This window comes from Lepeophtheirus salmonis, chromosome 8 (assembly GCF_016086655.4).
Source record: "Lepeophtheirus salmonis chromosome 8, UVic_Lsal_1.4, whole genome shotgun sequence".
Classification (NCBI taxonomy): domain Eukaryota; kingdom Metazoa; phylum Arthropoda; class Copepoda; order Siphonostomatoida; family Caligidae; genus Lepeophtheirus; species Lepeophtheirus salmonis.
The window spans coordinates 35,006,870-35,023,233 of record NC_052138.2 but is presented as its reverse complement, the minus strand read 5'-3'; positions in this window follow the sequence as shown (position 1 = coordinate 35,023,233).

Sequence of the window (16,364 nt, the reverse complement as noted above, 5' to 3'; positions counted from 1 at the left end):
ACAATTTTGCGTCTTTTCGCTCTTTAGCTTAGAACCTCGGTCTGACACCGTTTTTTTCGTAGTTGGTCCCAAGTTATTTTTGTACGTCATATCTGGACCAATATTATGAAATACAAGGTTGCTTTATAAAAAGTAAGGATGTTTCCAGTTAATACAATGGTGGGTTCAGGAGAAATCCATCGGAATCATGGAGGACTTGTACACTTTGATCACCTGAAGTCCAGCCAACTTGATGAAAGAACATGCCAAGACTCTCAATGTCAGTTATTCGACTGTTAGGAGGGATGTGAAGGATTTTGAGAGGGCCTTTTATGTATAACGACATCGGAAACTGCCTGTAACAGTAACCAAGGCCAAATAGGTTAAGAAAGGCCAGAAATTGTTGACTTGGTTAAAGCATAATGGGTCAATTTGGGTACACTCCTCTCAGTCTGTTACCCCTCGACTATGTCCTTTGGAGTGTAGTCGAGATGAGAGTATGTGCTACGCCTCACGGAAATTTGGATGACCTCAAGGCCTTCGTCAAGAAGCAGTAGGCGGCTATATCCTAAGCCTTCACCAATAAATGCTGCAGTACATTTTGGGACAGGTAGCAGCCAAAAGAAATCATTTTTATAATTAAAAAGATATATCAATGAAAAGTCTGTGATAAAGCTCAATTTGAATTTTCATTCTTGCAAAAGCTTACTCGATTTGCTCATTATCAAGGAGTCCACGATTGACCTCGCACACTATATAGTTATTTTTGAAGGCAAATATAATTAATTAGCTACCTATCTAAATTGACATTTCTTGATATATATGTATTTACTTTCTTTAGTCATATAATTATATATGAGCGTATTTACCTATATAGAAGAATGTATTTCTACTGATAATAATTAATGATGCGGTCTTTTTCCATGTCATTTGACACAAATATGTAAATATGCACTTCTATAAAAAAGAAACGAGATGACACATTCATTTTTCGTAATGACATAAGTATTTAGTATTTAAATCAAACATATTTCCTGTTTTATTCACTTTTATATGAGCACATTATTAATTTAATAGTTTCAATTGAAAATGTATATCATCTAAAAAAAACTTTGAAGCAGATCTTGTTAGACCCAATTGTGTAACAGATAATCTGTGCTTCATATTATGATTAATGTTACGTCTTTCATTATTTAGGACTGAAAACTCCGTTCCTGCATATAGCCTAAAATCATTTTTCCTAAATGAAATCTAATTTCTTCTCTATTTTAATTTTTGACATCAAACAAAAAGGCAGAAACATAACCTAAAAACTAATTTTAATAGTAAGGAGTATTTCTGTTCGGTATACCGGTATTATAGTGGTACCCGTCAACTGGTGCATTTAAATCGGTACTATACTAAACTGATATTACAACTGGAGATTGTAGCTTCATTACATTATATTAAAAAAATTAGTACGTTAATGACGTAACCTCTCAAATTTCTAATCCCCTATCACTACAAACAAAATTTCCTAAGAATTCATATTAAAAAAAAAAACGGGGCGAACTAAAAAATACACACGTTGAACATTACTACTCATACCTTTTTGTAAGTATCTGTAGGACTCAGAATAGAATTGAGCATGGTTGTACCCGGTTCACGTTCAGCGGTTCTATCGGTTCTGATCTCGGCTATTTCATTTCAACGGTCTCTGTTCAGCTTTATCGGTCTCTGTTCCGATCTTCAGTCTCTGTTCTTTTTAATACATGATCAGTTTGGTAACGCACATTTAAAACAAGGGGTGTCACTAGAAAATTCGGACCCAGGAAATTATATTCCATACAAACAGGGATTCAGCTACCTTATACGTAGAGTGCGTAGTTCCCCAAGTTCCAACAGGGGTCCTGAAAACTTGTATAAAGGGGGCCTTAGTTAAAAATGTATTATTATGAGGGGGAGCTTTGCATAGTGAAGTTTGTGCGAAAACCTGGCTTAAGAAATGTTATAGTTATCATATTATAAGGCTTTGGCAAGCCTAGTAGCATACCTGGATCCATTATCGACCCTCCCCCCCCTACCCTCTTGTATTTTCACTGTCTAGTACTTAAAACCCCTTTTCCAGATCCAATATCGAAATATGAATTAATTTCAATCAATCAACCTTCATTAATTATTGAATTGGTAAGTGTTCAGATTTCAATGGACCGCCCGGTATATGTATACATATGCGAAGGAGACTAAATAAGCGGCAATTATGTTCATTAATAGAAAAAGTTTTGAATAAATTATTAAGTAAGAATAATTATATTTCAGATGAATAAGGCCAAAGGGTTTTATGTGAGGGAGTGTATGTGCTTTCTAATTCCCTTAAAGGGATGAAGAACTTAATTGTATGAGTAATTATAACTATGTTTCTTGTACAGGTAATGTATGTATATAATAGAAAAATTGATTTACTCTTATACTTTAGACGTTCTTAAATATTATAACAAGGTAAACTTTTATAGGGTGTATTAATAAATCAATGATATATACAAAACTATCTTTAAAAAAATGAGAAATGCACAATATTTTTATATATTATAAATAACACATCACTCAAAAAGTCCTGTGTCTCACACATAAACAGGGTGCACAATACATATATTCCATCATTTGAGACATTTTTTCTTAAGGTTTTCGAGGCCTCTAAAGGTGATTTTGAGGCAACAGTAATGCCACAGTATCAAATTGATCCAAGACATTTTTGACTTTATTTGGCCATACTTTTGACCTCCAAACTCGCCAGATCTGAATCCAATGGATTTTTTTTTGTGTGTAGAGCACCATCGAACGACAAATCAACCGAACCCCCTGCAGCACCAAAGACGAACTTATCAGTCGGATCAAGAAAGAATTCCAGGATTTGCCAAGGGACCAAGTGGCGAAGGCTTGTGTGTGCTTTCGGCCTCGTATAAAGACTATAATTGAGGCTGGAGATGATTCTATTGAATAAATAAGGATTCATCAAGCTTTTAGAATCTGGTTTTATATTTCTTTATCTGATGACTGGTTGAAGAGAAATTTGCGTGCGAAAAAAAAAAAAAATTTTCGCAGCACATCTAGCTTTTGTACCTTGTATGTCAATATTGTTGCCATACCCACGGTTAGTATTAACCTTCAAACACTACGTGCCAAAATTTCATTGTATTTGGACCCTTAGTTTAGAGGTTAGAGTAATTTTTGTGAAGCCAGTTTTGTAAACTACTTTTACCGGCTGGTGTCCACTCAACTGACTTTTTCAAGTGTATTGTAGTAGATCCATATTTCATCTATTGTTACATATTTTAATGATTCAATGAATCCATTTTATTTGCTCGAACAGATCCAAACAACGCTTTGCACCAACTTCAAAATCAATTTGTGTATCCCCTAATTTTCATTTAAAGTTGTAAAAGCATGACTTTGTCATATAAAAAAATTTTTATTTATTTGTATGTATGCCATCACTCAATACGTCTCTTAATGAATGATGAGATACATGCAGTCCAATGTTTCATAGACATATTTTGGTCAATTATGGACTTCATATTCAAATTTCTGGGATGAGTTGAGATACTCAAGAGTGTTAACTACATATTGTTTAAAACCTTCATTTTATTTATGGAATTTAATTTGACACTCATATGTCATTATGAAATAAACTCTTGCTACTTTTAATACCATTTGCAGGACTCAAAAGTATTATTTAGAATAACTTGGTGATAGAAATTAACGATAGTTTGTCGAAGAATACAAATATAAGCCAGATTCAATTTTGATCAAGATAATCTTAGGTACTTTTACTTATTAGTTTATATACACTTCAAAATGTAGGGTTGTTTAGCTCCATCAAGAGGTTTTTTCCTTCTAATCTATTGATTTTAGGCAAAAAAAGGAAAGGAATTATCTTTGGAGGAATTAATGAGTCCTTGGATTTCATTTATTTATAGAGTCATTAACAGGATTTAGTAATGAATACAATTCATAGAATCACAATTTAATTAACTCTCATTCGAGAAAAAAAAACCTCATATCAAAATGGAAAGTAGAAAAAGTAAATAATAATACTCGTAAATACTCTAATACTCAAAAATAATCGTTTTACTTACATAGCAACAACCGAGCGAGAATGAACAAACAAGGGCGCGAAATTCAAATAAATACTTCTTGGATTACAAGAAACGCCCGTGTAAGGAAAAGTGCGTGTAATCTAAAAATGACTCAGAACATAATTATAAAATATAAATTATACATTATTTGATGGCAATTCTATCCAATAGGATGCTTTGTTTTTCAATCCTATGACCCATATGGAGCAAAAAGTGATAACGATAAGAACATTTCGATGATCCGCGTATAGACCCCATCTATCTTCTTTCTTTTTTTTTTTGCATTTTCAAAAAGAAAAGATCAAAGTACATGTTCAAAATGCCTCTCTTTTTGCAACTTAAAAGGATTATAGAAAGAAACAAACATTATAAATATTTTTTTATAGATTAGAAAAATGATTCTCAAAATGGTTTTATGCAAAATAAAAAATAATGCTTTATTATAACCTTTATTGACCCAATAAATAATTTTGCCTTTTTTCATACCGAAATGTGCGATTTAAAGATAAATCGTTAATAATGACGTTTTGTAAAGAGTCCGGATACAAAAACTTGGAGTACAATGACTAATTAAAAAAAAAAACTTAAAACCCATTTTTGATATGTTTTAATCCAATATTTTTTATTCAAAATGGCCTCCTTCACAAGCAATAGCAGCCTTGATACGCCGGCGAACTTATTGGCAGCTCTTGACGATGAGGCTCGTGTCCAAGTGCTCAAATGCCGATCCATCTCGACGATTTGCATTATTTTATCGACATTTTTGACGTCTATACTACCAGAACGGAATCGCTGGAATCAAACCTTAGATGTTGCATTCGATACTGAAATAGGCTCATGCGCAGTACAAATTTGTTTGGGCGCCTGCTCCATCTTTTGAACTTGGTTGTATTGATACTGTGGAATTTATCGAATTTTCTCTTTTTTAGTTCCATTTTGGAACGCTGTAACACACAACTGGCTTCATCCAACACAAAAATGTAGATGAACTTTTTTTAAGTGTACGCTTAACCTTTAAGTATACTTAAAGCTTTTTTTATGCAATGTATTATTCATGAGATATAGCTCACTAAAGACATCTAGCGAAAAACGCTTTGAACTTTTTAGCTAACCTAATACTTGATCTATGTTCTACTACCATTCCAGGAGAGTTGGAAGGTCTAAAACGTTGGATGGGTAAATTACAATGGCTTATGGGATATTTATAAAATAAAGTTTTAACTTTTAATTGTAAAAAGAGGGTATTTTGCGTTATTTTAGGGGCAGGTGCCCATGTACCCCCTTTCTAATTTGGACTACTCTGCATTCTAAATTGCTTCTAAATTATATCAAAATGACTGGCTATTTTTGGTATTCTCGGTATTATGGAATGAATTTGGTCCCTTTTTAACTCAATTATAAATGCATTAATTATTTATTTAACTAGTTATTTTTTATAATACATCGTTCCTTCTATTGTACAGCGCAACCTTTCCTCCGAAAAGAAACTAAGAAAGACCCGAAATCATCTGGTAGTTAGCCAAATAAGTCAATCATACCAGCCAATATTTATCTCTTATACATACTATTACGGCCATATTCTTTATTCGCCAATTTTAAAAGGGTGGAACGAATAAATCTGCCGCAACTTTGTAGCAGAGTCACAGCCATAGATTTTGTTCTGTCACTGATTTTTCTGATGCTAAGAGCTTTCGTAGTATTTGGTTAGTTACAAACAAAGCCCAGTGACAACAACATCTCTTTAACATGGAAAAAAAGGACAATGTTTTCAATGAGAGTTATCGAAGATGCGCTACTATTCTACTTTTTGGTTAGTAACTTTTAACAAAAGGAGATTTCTTCCGTTCTAGCAGCAGGACTCTACCCCCACCCATAAGGCCGATGTCACCCAGAAGTGGCTGAAAAAGAATGCGTTTGAACACATTTGACTATTGGATGTGGTCCTACGTCAAGAATAACACCAATATGAACCCCCACAACACCAAGGACAACCTTATTGCCGCTATCCACTGCAAATTCGCCTCTCTCCGGCCGGTGCAAGTTCAAGAGGTGTGCTCCCGTTTCTACGCACGTATCGCGGTGGTTTTGGAGGTGGAAGGTGGTTTCATTGAATCAATGTCTTCTTCTATAACCTAGTAAACATGTATGTTTCTTGATTTGAATAAATTTTTAAAAATAAAACTGTAATTTCGTTTCTTCGGCGCGGCAGATTTAATCTTTCCACCCCGTATATTTTTTAATATTAAAGTCTACATAGTATTTTATTCGATACTTTATTATAACTTTGCTTAATAATATTTTATTAAAAGAGTAGCTATAAATTTTTATTTGTATATGATAGCCAAAATTTCTTCATATAAATAATAAAATACCCAATATATATATGTTATAAATGATGAGGGATCCACAAAAAATGTATTCCTGTTCTTTTCGAAACGGAGCATAAGTACTTATTACTTTGATTATTTATCAAAAATAATATATTATGAAATAGCCATGACGTATCAAGCAAGACAAGGAAATCGACAGCTGAAAACAAAATAAATAGGTTTTTATGTGTGTTTTGTGATAAAGGATGGTTGAATTGGAAAAATGACCTTTGAAAATCAATAACCATAAAAATTTCTGCAATTATGCTTTCATGAATATGTGACGTCATTCTTATTATAAAACCGCAACCTTTCGCCTGTAAATTAGTTTTGATCCCCTGGACCATTGATCCCAAGTTTTTGACCTACTTTTCCACTGTGAGAATTGAATTATCTACGTACATATGTTGTACAATTAAAATTCAAAAAATGTTTTATGCTTTCTTCTATAATATAGTTTTTCCTTGTTCCTTTGAAACCTTTTAACATCACACAAAAAGCATTGTCTCTCAGCAGGCAGATGTTTATTTTTATTTTTTAAAGAACCAGTGGCTCAATTTTTTAAATAGAAATATAATGATGCGTGCTATTTTTTAGGAGAAATGCTTATGGGGGTCATTCCTCCCTTAACTTTTTTTTCTCTCTTCACACAAAAGGGGTCAACTTATGAGCATTTATTGCATAATTATTATTGTGGGATGGATTCATTTCTATTGATGGAGTCAATCACTATTTTTTCATTCTATCAATTGAATATCTACAAATAATTTATAATAAAAACATTAATTGGTCCATCTGCTTCCTTAAACCAAGTTTTGTTATTATATGTGTATGATTCTACATATATATACGCATTGTTTGAAAAAATGTACAGACGCATCAAACATAACGAATCAATTATGACCTGCCTGACATTCAACATTCATTTTATAAATAGTAATCAGAAATAGAGCAGACGTATAATAATCCTACTACACATGTTTCTCATTTCCTGGGACATTGTCTTAGAACAGGATCCCGGGAATTCAAAGTTTCAATTACCACATCCCGATAAATATTGGGAACCCGTTAGCAAATAATAAATAAGTGACATTGATATATTTCTTTTGATATTTAAACTAGTACTAGTATCCGACCATGGACATCTAGAGCTATCTGGACTACATGCAGATGAATAAAAAAGGACGCCGGCTCCAAGACACGGCTTACTTTTATAATTGATTAGTCATTGTTTTGAGTAGTGAAATATACTATACTTAAAGCTTCCGGATTCCAATCGTGACTGATAAGTTTAAGGGGATGGGAGGGAAGTGTTGTACCCCGGATGCCGTCAAGGTTATGAGAGCACCCTCAAGAATCCTAAGATCATATACCATAGTTTTCCTGGTTTCAATGTGTCTCCTAATCTGGAACTTGAATCCAAATGGGAGAGGACTAATCCAAAACAGAAAGGGGATCTCAAAGTGAATTAAAAAATATAGACAATTATTAAGAATTCAAGACTGTGCAACCTCCATTTCACAAAATCGGATTATACTACCCATTCTGTAGACCAAAGAGAGGGCAGTGGTCGACAACTATTTTACATATCAGACGGTTCGAATTCATTATAATAAGAAACAACAAGGAAGACCTTAAATTATATGTGGAAGATACATTTATGATATAATATATGTATGATGGCGAAACTCCCCATGGCGAAACTGCACAGGGCGTAACTTCCGGTCACGCAAACCTAATAAGTATGTGATTTCATGAAACATACTTTAATCGAGAGTACCAAATGTCTTACTCTAGCTTTCTTTCAGCGTTCATCCCTATGCCCAGCCCTACTTAATATATTTATTCACCCCGTCCAGGAATAAGGTATTATTGAAATATATTGAAGTTAATTTTGTTTTAATTTTTTTCTAATAGGAGTATGATTTATTGTTGAAATGACATACTATGAAGAATGTGGTACATTGTGCTTTGATTTATGAGCTGTTTTTCTATTATTTTTAAATTATGTTTTTCAAGTAGAGTTTGTTTAAAACAGTGGTTGTTAACCGGAGTTGGCTGTAATTTAACCGTAAATAAATTACAGAACAGGAGAAAGAAAACACACAACAACCATTTTTCCTTTTCGAATTATTAAAAGTGTTTTTTTTTTTTAATTATAGACTACTCAACTCGAATTATTACTATTAAAGGTTAAAATTTAATTTAATAGAATTACAAGATTAGACCATAATGTCATCGGGCTTGCTAGAATTTTCAATTTGAGGTATCGTACCGACTGCTAGGCAAGATAGAAAGATTTGGACAAAATATGCAATGTCTATGATGTCACTATTGCTAGAATTTTCAATTTGATATATCGGATAAGAAAAACAGATTTTGAGAAAACACGCAACCCCTCATACACTATGACGTCTATTTTTAAAAGCGTGGTGGAAGTCAAACATTCCTCGTACATGTGTTATGGACGTTTTTACTGCATCTTAACCTCTAAAATCTCCTTTTTTATGAGATTAATAAGACATTTGTGGGAGTTATGTTAAAGAGGGGATGAGTGTAAAGAAAAAACAAAGTAAAGCCATTAGAACACGGTTGTTGCGTGTCTTTTTTCTTCTTTTTTCATTATTTAATAACCATGTGTGTGTGTGTTAACATATCTCTCCCAAAGAAGAATTCTCGCCTATCTTTGGTGTAAATTTATTTAAAGATACAAAATAAAATAAATATATATGAATTTATATATAACTATAATATTTTTCTTATACTAATACTATTTTAATTGAAGAAAGTTATCCTCTTTATGGCAGAATTCATTTTCTCCTTCCAAAATCATAAAACAAGCAGATGATACCAACAAATATCTTAATTCAGGTGTACCATATGTCTCACTCCCACCTTTTCCTCGTGCTATTACAAAAAATCCATCTCGAGTTATACTCCATATCCATTTCAATAAAAGTAAACCACTTAACTTGAAGAGATTATTTACTTTTGAGATTTAGAAGAGATGATCTATTTGAGTGGAAAATAAGAGGGGCATTGTATTGATATATGTACCTATACATATTATATTATATATCAGTGGTCTACGATGTCAATACGTAATATAATATATATGTGCATTCAAATGGATGAAAAAATACACATTGTTCTTTTTATAAAGAACTAATATCCGGAGGAAATTGGGTTTTCTATTCTACTCCAGGATATTTATTAAAAAAAAAGAATCATTCTAATTATGTTTTAGAATATTTTTCGTATCAATTAAATCCTTGTAACACCTTTATTGACATTCAAATATTACGTAAAAACTTATAATGTATCTACAACATTGTTCTGAAAACAAATATTTTTTTATTATTATTTCAAAAGAAAACTTATGAGAAGATCAACTAAAGATGGAAACTTTTCCATATTTACTTTGTTTCATGTGATAAAAAATAAGTTTTATAAAAGTTTTCTTGTTCAATAAAAACTTATCGTAAAAATGATCATTTATCATTTTGTATACAAATCAAATTCTTTTTTATAGTTATCTGAACAATAAATGTACAATTTCCAATCTGCTTTGTCTAACACGAGAATGAATTAATGATATGTTAAAATGAGGTATTTTGAATTGAATGTACAATTTTTTTTTTGTAAATATTATAAGAGAACCCTTTTGATGCTAGCATGGTCGTCAATCGGTTTGCGCCCTATGATATTACGAGTGAGGCATAAAATAAGTAAAAATAAGATAAACTGAAAATGAACGTGGGAGTTTTGAATGTTTGGGAGGAGAGCAGCTTAGCTGCTTGGAGGCTTGGCTGCTTGGCTTAGTTAGGCAGACAGAGAACAAACATTCTGATCTTAAAGAATGGTGTACCACTGTTTTAATGTGTGTGATTGTAGATATGTTCTAATCCAAAGGAAAAAATAGAACTTGATTTGACTTGAGAACATATTTAATTATTTGTAATATCGTCTTAATTCTATTTACAGGAAGATCTTTTAGGTTTTTCAATATATGGCTGTTTCGGCGTTATTAACAAATAATTTAACAATGACAATAAATAGATCAAAAGGTCAAACGTTTCAAAAATTTACTTTATATTTACTCAAATCAGCATTTTCACATGGTCAATTATATGTTGCATTTTCAAGACTGACAAAGGGGGTGCAGATTTGATTATATATACTTCAAATGGACAGAAAAAAAAAACTTAAAAATGTCGTATTCAAGGAGGTTTTACAATATAAATTTACCTGTTATATAATTATAGTTTAAGGTAGATCGTTTTATTTTAGAATTTTAAGATAAACAATCTAAATATAAATAAAATCTTTTTTATTTTTCATTCGTTATTTTAAGATAGCTTGTTCGTGCTAGTATTATTAAAGAAAAAAATTAGCCGAAGCATAATTCCTCCGGGCAATGCCGGGTACTACACCTAGTTTCTTTTAAAACTTTTGAGAAGAAAAAATTGTCCTCTTTTTGGGAAATGGAAATACGGTTTTTTTTAAATCAATTGTAAAAACATGGATTACCTTCATCAATATCACTGACCTTGTAAAAGCTGTCTATATTAACCCCTAGAAGTTGATATAGTTCTATAAGGCGTCTATGTTCCAGGATGATGACGTTTTGGTCTATTTTAAAATTTTAAATGTCCTCCATGCATATTTTATAATCAGGTTTCGAGATGTTTTTACTATGGGCATGGATGATCAAGCTATACGATGAAACTGAAAAGACGGATGTCATGTTACAAGAAGGACTTATTAGAATACGATGTAAAGAAGAACTTAAAGTGCAGTTCAGAAAGGGGTATCAAGAGTTTTGTCGCTTATACACCCATGGGCTTATGTCAAAAAAGTTTAAGTTATTAGATATAAAAGCCTATTGACTCAATACGACGTATAAGTAGTGATCATAATCCTATTTGAAGGGGTATGAATTGTGACATATGAATAAAGGAGGAATCTGTGTAAAGAAAAAAACTATGTTTACCGATTAGAAAAGGAAAGACGGTTGTTGCGTATACTCTTTCTTCTTTTTTATGCATTATTTACATAAATGTAAATCCGGTGTGTTTTTTAGCTGGCCCGTTAATTTGTAATTGGCAGTATACAGCATGAATTTTATTTTCCTTGGCAGTAGGTATTTTTCCGGCACTAATGCCATTTTAAAGGCTCAAGGTTCTCCTCTTTAAATCATTAATTCGTTTTAATATATATAACAGGCAGCCGATATTAAAAAGGATCTTAATTCAGTAGTACCCTATATCTTGTTCCTGCTTTCTCCTCGCGCTATTTTTTTCCTCGGAAAGATATCAACTCTAGTTACTAATAAGCAAGGTTGATAATTTTGGTAAGAATACAAAAGCGTGCAAGGAGAAGAGAAGAAATACTTATGGCATCATTGATTAAATAATATACATCTTCTATCAAGAACGTTGTCATTCCCGCCTTTATTATTCAATATTAATATAATATTAGATGCTGATAGTCGATAGAAAACTGAATAAAATGCCTAAAATAACATCGCCTTCGTCTGGATTTCTGAAAATGAAGGCCCAATAATTTGGAAAATACTTACCGGATAAGAAACAAATGGCTTGTCGGATTTATCGATATAAATGTGCCTTTAGTCCACTGTCTAGAATTTCACGCCACTCATTATCCTCATCTCATAACAAGAGTATGGATATTCATCTATAAAATCAAGTTAACGATAAAATATGATTCTATTTTAGCTAAAATTATCAAGAATTATGATACACAACTCATTAAATGGCAAAAACAAGTGCTTGTCACAACAACAGGAGTAGTAGCTTTGGATGCTTCGCCACTAGTTTGTCTGATATTAGTTTCTTCACTTAAAGACTTGGGTATGATAATTAGGTTTTCCAATATTACATAGTCAATAAATATTACTTTTCTATCACTTAAGGATTAGCTATGGTTGATAAGCCCAAGAAATGGTGTTCAAAAAACTCATAAGTGCAAAAACAACTGCTTAAATGGTCACAACAACGGGGGTAGTTACATTGGGTGTAACATTATAATTAGCAATTGTGCGTATACTTCATGATAATAGTATGTTGTTATACAAGCATAAATAACGGGGGGAAATATCGTTTTTGATGCTCTTAATAAGGAGTAATATCACCGGACATTACTACATAATTAGCTTTTGCTCTAAATCCTTAAGATGGATTTATTTCTAACATTTTTTTTATTAGTATATTTATTGTCTAATTTTATAATTTTGACATTTACTTTATTATTAATAATGAGTTATATCTCATCGGTAGAGATATATCTATCCTGTGCACAATTATATATAGCAACTTCCACATGAAGAAGAGGGATGATTATCTTTTTGATTAAACTCCACGTCTGGCTTGTGTTTAGCAACTTAAAGTTATGACATATTTAACTGAATTCATGTCAGAATAAGAAAATATTATTTGGATCAATCTATTATTTCAATATTCTGTATTTATAATTTATTGTTATTATTAGTTATATGATTACAATTGTTTAATTTGGTATATTTAACATAAATGTATGATGGTTTATTTTTTAGTATTTAGATTAGATATTTAATTTAAACCTTCTTTTTATACTTGGAACTTCAAATATATTTCGAAATACTCTACAGGTTTATCATAATGATTTTCGGTTTCTTTTTTTACATACCGAAAATGATTACGATTTACAGCCCAAACAATGCGTGTAGAGTAGAAAACAGAATTGTTCACTCAACGAAGAACCAAGAACAATACCTACAAAGATTTATATAATTAGGGGAAAAGTTACATTATCTATATGGTATCAATGAAGGTCCAAAACATACAGCTATGAAAATAAAGATGACTGTGCAATAAAATTGTACTCCTAATTGGATTAAGCAGGAATCCTGTAGTCATGAACCTAATTACTTTTTAAAGAAATTCCAAAACAAGTAGCAACTCGAATGGTCACTCGATAAAGCGCAAAACATCCGTCATCAATCAAATTGAGTTATGTACCTTAATTTGTCCCAAAGTTTTGGTCAATGATATATTTTTTACGTTTTGTGTTACCTTGAGCTTCACTTCTCAAAACTAAATAGCCTTTTACTATAACCATATATAATCTTCCTTCTAAGTTGGATCAAAATCGATTTTTAACTTTGCCGTAATCCTGAATAACAATAAACAGAGGCAAAAAACACAACCTCAGATCAACTTCGTTGTGGAGGTAATAAGTTCCAACATTCAAAGATTAGAAAATAATTATTCATTGGTAAAGCATCAATGTCTTCAAGTTAGACTATTTCTAATCTTCTTTACAGTATATTCGTACAGCTTCTAAAATTGAGAACTTCTTGGAATACTACGATCGTAATTAATAAACTCGGACACTCGGTATAGCTCAAACTTCGGCATATGCAAGGTTAATAGAAATACAAGTTTATGCCATCATGGCTTGCAATAATTTTTAATTTGATGTACAGCTATGACGTCATAGAGTATAACAGGGGTACTTTAACAGTAGCAGTTAAGGAAGGCGATATGTAGCTACTCTTGGTAACTGTTATATTCTTTGACGTCACTATTAAAAAGTCTGGTGTAAGCCAAACATTTTTAGGAAAAGCGTTATGGTATAACCTTGTATTTCTATTAACCTTGCGCCTATGGTCATTTTTTCCTAAATTAGATTTTTTTTATATGATGTATATTTATTAAACTTACATAAAGATACCAATTTAAGCTCTGTACCTCAATATGTTTTAAAGTTATGGTCGATTATGCATTTTTAATTAGCATTTTTTGTTACCTTAACCCCTCAAATTTAATGTCATTTTACTGTAAAGATATATAATCTTCGTACCAAGTTTTGTTGTAATCTTAGTAACTAACAAGCTAACAAATAGAGGGGGGAAAAAACCTCAGTTCAATTTTTATGTCGTAACATAATTGGTACGTGTTTTGCTAATTTTGAAATTTTCAAAATATTTTGAGCCCCAATAACTCAAGAATAGATTATGCTTGAGTACGTTAATTGGTACCATCTGATTTTCCATTACTCTATCATTCCATAATGGTGCAGTTAGTCTAGATCGGGTAATTGGAACCAACTCTGGGATCGTTTATGAAAAGATTTAATGCACTATCAATCTTTTTATTTATGAAGTGAAATGGTTACTCAGTCGGAGAATTGAGGCCCATGTTGAATATATGGTATTAAGTAAAACCAATAAGTTTGTCAGAATAAATTTGTTCATGATCTGGATCAAGTCAAAGATTGTTCCAATTGTAGTGCACGGACCTGTATATATATATTTAACTGTACCGAAATCACAAAAGTTGGGATTTTGGTATCGCAGGATATTTTTTATTTTGCATTTTATTCCTCTGAACAAGAAAATAACCATAAAATGTCAAAAAAAAAAATCTGTAAAATGTCGAAAAAGAGGAAATTTTTTATTATTAATATTTAATTCTTTTTTTTCGAATAACCTTTCAAAAATAAAATATGAATCCATAATTGTTTTTAATAATTTTGTTTGCTTCATTAATAGGGAAAATTAAACAAAATTTATATTTGGCTCAGATATCTCTTTTGTCCACAAATTTGAGCTGAAGCGTTGGTTGCTTCTTTCACTGCACGTTCAGAACTTTTTGCATGGCATGGTATTTTGGGAAGTCGAGACGATCAAGAGATAAAACTAATCAGTTGACTTTGAGGAATGGCTAATATAATCAAAGGGTGGCGTTGTTCAAATCCTGGATATTAATAATTGAAGTAATATCCCAATTGAGGTTAGTGAACAGTAAGGCCGTACACTGATATCTCCCAAATCACTTCCATCTCTTATTTTTGATATCCTGAATTGTCTATCTTCGTGCTTAGAGCTTGATAGTAAAGATAATAGAACATGACCAGAGTCCGCAGGCCACACATCTTTCTCCACAAATTTTATGGGGATATTTTTTACTTTTTTTGGAAATGCTACTTTTTTTTATTGTATTTGATATAACATATAACAGCCAGCCAGCCCATGCTTTGAAATGTAGAGTCGTACAAAGCGAATTACCGATATGAGCCATATTGAATGTAAAAAAATGGCTATTTTCATTTTAAAAAGTTATTCATATCCAATTCCTAAGATAATCATTTTTTTACTGCAATAAACATAAAATGGATATTAAGGCAAATCATCATAGACACTTTCAGACATTTCACGCAGGGGGAAACTTTTCCTTATTTTTCTTCCCTTTAATTAAATTCAAAGTCGTGAACGTTACCACAAATAATTTTCCCCAACTTTCCCTATTTATAATAAACGCATAATAAAGTTGATATATATTATTTATATAATCTAGGATACCTGAAAACGAGTAAGCTAAATTTTTGAGACCATCAAACTTATTATTATGGTGCATAGCGGTAATTTATTGCTATGAAGTTCACAAACTATTCAAACAAGTCTATGGACCAAAAGTTTCTCTATTAGTTGCACTCTACTATTTTTAATATCAAGCATTGAAGGAAAAAGATAGATCATTTGGGATATCAAAAATAAGAAACATAAGAGATGGAAGTGATTTGGGCGATATCAGTGTACAACCATACTCTTACATCTTATCTCAATTGGGATGATACTTCAATTATTAATATAAAGTATTGGAATAACGCCACTGAGACTTTTATCACGGTAGTCATTCCTCAAAGTCAACTGATTAGTTTTATCAAAAAAAAAGAAGACATTGAATATTCCTAACGGATGAATAATATCAAACTTATAGAATATAAAAATATGCTTAAATATAAACAAATCAATCTTAGAAATTAAGGAATTATAAATAAAAGGTCGTATTTTTAAAAGATTGTTTTTTTGTTCAAAATGATAAATTGGTAAAGTAAG